Source organism: Thermobia domestica, chromosome 18 (genome assembly GCF_964235325.1).
Source record: "Thermobia domestica chromosome 18, izTheDome1.hap1.1, whole genome shotgun sequence".
In the NCBI taxonomy this organism is placed as follows: domain Eukaryota; kingdom Metazoa; phylum Arthropoda; class Insecta; order Zygentoma; family Lepismatidae; genus Thermobia; species Thermobia domestica.
The window spans coordinates 161,170,562-161,175,995 of NC_137471.1; positions in this window are offsets into that span (position 1 = coordinate 161,170,562).

Below are 5,434 nucleotides of genomic sequence, written 5' to 3' on the forward strand. Positions count from 1 at the left end.
TTAAGTATGGACTATATTAATACATCATTTTAAGTTGTGTAATTCGTGCGATTCTGTAGTAAAATTCGAAAAATAAAATTAATACAAAATGCAATATTTACTACTAATTTTGTAATATGTCTCGCTTTTTATGTTTTCAAAAGATATGGTAGCCTTAAATATGCTAAACCATACAAAATAAATTGTACTGTAAATTGTACCCCTCTGATAGTGCTGTCAAACGGGTTGGGTCGGGTCGGGTAAGTCGGGTCAGGTCGTCACATTCTTCACTAATTTTGAAATAGCATAAGAAGCTTTGTTGTAGAGTTCAATTCGAAGTTGGTGAATGAATTATAATTGTGACTAATTGTAGCTGAAATAGTAATAAAATTTTAATTTAACCGTATATTAACTAATTGGCATGGTAATTGTAATTAATATTACGACTGACTTTTTTCCTTTCTGCATTTTAATATCAAGTTAAATGTCACATTAAGTGAAATTGAGGGGAAATTTTTTGATAACGTCCCACGTTATGCACCAACGCTAAGAGAGACAGTGATGAGATATAATTAAAATGATTGAATGGAGAAAGTGAGAGGAAATGGTAGAACACCGACAATACCCATGCACACGGTGTTTGTCCACCAGAAAACTTACTTGGTACGAGCTGGAATCAACACCCATGGACCTTCGGGTCAAACTTCTGCCTTTGGGCAGGACACATTATTATTATTATTATTATTATTATTATTATTATTATTATTATTATTATTACTTTAAGAGTCACCAAGAAAGTTCCGCCGCCTTCTCACCAACACCTTCGAACATTCATATGTAACGTAAGACGTACCTGGAATATCAAAAATAGTGTCCATCAGCATCGACGACCTTCTCCAAACGTTCTGGAAGGCTATAGATTCCATCGCAGTCGAACTTGGTAGCACGTAAATTGAAGAAGGTATCAGGTACATATTGAACCTCTACTAGCGATTTGAACTGGCGTTCTCTAAGGTTTTTGTCCAAGGAATGGAACAGGTGATAATCGGACGGTACAATGTCCGTGGAGTATGGCGGATCCAATAGTGTTTCCCATCCAAGGCGTAAAATGGTGTCCTGGGTCATCTTAGCCACGTGGGGCTTAGCGTTGCATTGTAACAGGAGGACCCCTTTGCGATTCAGAAGTGTTGGATCCAGAGAGTGACAGTACACAGTTGCATTGATGTTCTGACCAGCTGGTAGCAGTTCCCCATAAACGACGCCGCGAGCAGTCCACAGTAGAACCTTAGTCTGGTGTAGTGCTGGTTTGGGCTGTTTTTGAACCGGTTCATGGGATGCTAACCAACGATGACGGCTAAAGTACATATGTTTCTATTGAAAGAGCTCTGTCTCATCTCGTACCCCTTCATGAAAATTCTGTCTCGTCTCGTCTCGTTCAACAACTGACCTTCGCCTTATCTCCATTCGCATTCAACTTACGTCTGAGGGCCAATTGAACACAGACCTCCACAAAAAGCGGCAGAACTTTCTTGGTCACCTTCAGATTATTATTATTATTATTGCCGCGGTAGTGATTTGACTTCCTCGTCAATAAATTACGCGTTGATTTTATCTAACGTTGCAAATATCTTCTAGATAAATTATTCAAGAAAAAATTAAAAGGTAATTCCCTACAGAATAATATTTCAGTGCAATTAGTTTCTTATGATTCTATAGACAGCAACGCTGTTTTTAAATAGAAAAATTGGAATGTTAACGTGATGAAATTTTTGTTTGCTTCACAGCAAAAAATACTAAAAGAAGTTCTATATACATTCCTTACTAGAAAATCATGTTGTCTGCACAACTTCAAACTTTATTTTGACTTTCGAAGTTGATTCCCTAAATTTTAACCTTGGAAATTTGGATGTGGAGGAAAATACAGAAGGTTAGCAGGGTAGAGTGGAAAACGAACTAGAAAATGCTGAAAAAAATGCAAGAGACGACAGCAATATTGGACGATATAAGGAAGCGAAAAAATGGACGGATCACAAGTTTCGATCTTGCTAAGGGATTGCATTCTGAGAGATGTATCAGGAGAGCGAGAGTGTGTAAGAAGGTTGCAATTGATAGAAGATAATAAGTGAGTGGTACATTATGTTGGGTTGCGAGGAAGATATTAGCGGGAAATCGCAAAAATGGAAGCTTCTTACCTAGTTCACGGAAACTGGCCTGTCATTAATGGCAGAACACTAAAGAGGAGGAGGATAATTATACTACAAATGAAAAAGCCGAAACAATGGTAATGCATACTAATTGACCAGCATTTTTTTCTGGTGGGAGCTTTGTAAGGTTCTAGTTCTCTCAAACTGGTTAGATTGTAAGGTCAGGTCACTCGGATCGGTTGTAGGGTTGAGTCGGGTCACTTCGGTTCGGGTCAATCAGGCCAGCTCGGGTTGGGTTGTGGGATCGAGTCAATTGGGTCCGGTTGTGGGGTCGAGTCAATCTGCTCGGATTGTGGGGTCGGGTCGGGTCACGGTTCTGGTGGGATCAATCTTCAACACATATAATTTCCACGAAAATTACAATATATGACGGTTTATACCTTACTGGACTTCCAACAAAACATATTTTCAATGATGTGTACACCATGTCGCCATTTTTGTATGAGGGAATTTCTAGAAAGATTTTGTGGGAATTTGATGGAGTGTAGATTCCTGTGTGTGTGTGTGTGTGTGAGTGTGTGTGATACCTTACAGGATAAAATATGCCGAGAAAGTGTGTAAATCAACCAAACAATTTCTGTTATGTATCTGGGAAGCTGATATTTAAATCGCAACGTTGAGGATTTACTCACCTTGTGAGGAAATGTTATCAGTTATATTTTGATTGCTGTGTAGGAGACCAAGATAAGAATTTCGCTCCTCACTACATTTGTTGTACTTGCGTGAAACGTCAGACTGGGTGGGCAAATGGTGAACGAAACAAAATCCGCAGTACCGATTATCTGAAGGGAAACAAAAGATAATTCTTCAAACTCTTACTTTTGTATGACACAGATATAAGAAGTAACCAGTAAATCTAACCACACAGTACAGTACCCTAACTTTCCATCAGCAATTACGCCAGTTCAACACAGTGCAGAATCACCTGTACCAGTACCTCCTCCTCATCTTACGGTAAATGAGGATTACGTACTTGAGGCACCTATTGAAGTTCCAAATGAAGTTGATCCTACATATGTAGGAAGGACATCTACATTCGATCCCCCATCTGATAACTCAGGGTGAACTAAATGACCTCGTACGGGATTTAAAACACTGCAAGATACAGACATAACTTCTTGCTTCTAGATTTAAAGCCTGGAATCTGCTCCGTCGTGACACTAAAGTGTGTATTTATTCTCAAGAAAAGAGAACTTTTATTCTCAAGAAAAAGATTTAGTATATTGTAATAATGTCTGTACTGTGATGGATACACTTGGACATGCACACATAAGTACAGAGTGGTGATTGTTTATTGACTATTCCAAAACTAGTTTTAAGGCTGTCCTTTTGCACAATGGCAACAAATTTTCTTCAGTGCCTTTGGCTTATGCAACTAATATGAAGGAAACCTATGAAAACATCGAAATAGTGTTGGAAAGAATTCAGTATGAGAAATACAACTGGACCGTTTCCCGTGATTTAAAAGTCATTTCTTTGTTAATGGGCTTGCAGCTTAATTATACGAAATATTGTTTCCTCTGCGAATGGGACAGCAGGAACAAAGCGGAACATTCCATCAAGAAGGAATGGCCAACGCATGTATTAACTCCTGGACAGAAGAATGCTGTTTATCCCTCAATGGTGAGCCCTGATAAGATAATTTTACCTCCTCTTCACATAAAGTTGGGGCTCTTCAAAAACTTTGTTAAGGCAATGGACGAAAGTAATGCAGGATTTTGTTACCTCAAGGAAAAATTTCCTCGGGTTAGTGACGCTAGGGATTTTTGTAGACCCCCAAATAAGATGTTTGATTCGTGACCAAGAATTTGAGGATATCTTAACTTTGGTTGAGAAAGCAGCTTGGTGTTCATTTAAATGTTTAACAGAGATTTTTTTAGGAAACAACAAAGACCCAAATTACCGTGAAATTGTGAGTGATTTCCTGGAATCATTCAAAGAAATGGGTTGTAAAATGTCCCTTAAAGTTCACTTTCTAGAATCCCGCCTGCATTTCTTTCCTGAAAACCTTGGTGCTGTTAGTGATGAGTATGAGGATCGTTTTCATCAGGCATTATCTCCATGGAGAAGAGATACCAGGGGCAGTGAAATTCAAAAATGCTAGCTGATTACTGTTGGACACTCAAAAGAGATGTCCCAGAAGCCAAACACAGAAGGAAGTCGACAACTAGGACAGTTTAGATAAGTAAGTGTTCATTTATTAAGAAGATACCACTCACCTCTTTTGTATTATTTATTAAGTAGATATAAAATTGTGACACTGTGTATACATCATTGAAAATATGTTTTATTTCAAATCCAATGAGATATGAACTGTGCTTATATTGTAATTTTCGTGGGAGTTATACGTGATTTTATCTGCGCTAACGAATATGGTAAAATGAACAGTACACTTCTCTGATGAGAATAACGCTATTCTTATGAAACTTAAAGACCTTACTAAGTATATTTCAAGCTAACACACAATATAATTATTGCGTTTATATACCTAAGGTACCCGAGCAACAGGTATGAAAATGGTAAAAAAAAGAAGAAAATAAAATTTGAGGGGAAAGTTTCCGAAAATCCCTCTGTCACGGGAAAACTGAGGATGATGGAGAAAAACTGATCGCAGATTGAATTCGACGTGGAAAGTTCTATTAGAATTAGGTATTTTCTTGCATGTGCCGGAGAAAAAGATTTTTTTTGCCCACTAGTGCAATAGGTACCATTTTTAATCTCAGCAACCGTTATTCAAACCGGTTAACGTTGATCGCTAAACAGCAAAAACGGTAATACATAGCTCTAGCCCCACCCCCTTTCTTACTTTCTAGGTTAAGTATTAAAAAACGTTAAAAATATGATACACTAACATTTAACATTTGAAATGAGAAGTCGGAATAATAACTTTCATATCTCTAACTTTGAGGAATCCCGAGATATACAATTCCCATCCCTTTTCTTCCATTCTAGGTCAAATATTAAAAATACTCACATCCGTATGGTATTTAGCGCAAACGAAAATTTTACCTAAACATTTATGCACAAGCGCTGTATGTATGATCGCGACAGTTTGTGGATCAATCGAACATGGTGGGGCTAGCACTTAGACAGCTCCCCTTTCTTTTTGTTCTGTCGACACACCTGATAGAGTAGAACAAAACTTTTGCTTGCGCATTACTGTACAAACGATTGAGGTTAAAACGAAATATATATTATGATACACTTCGCTTTAGCCCTGATTCGTTTATGTACCTTTAAATCACTACGTT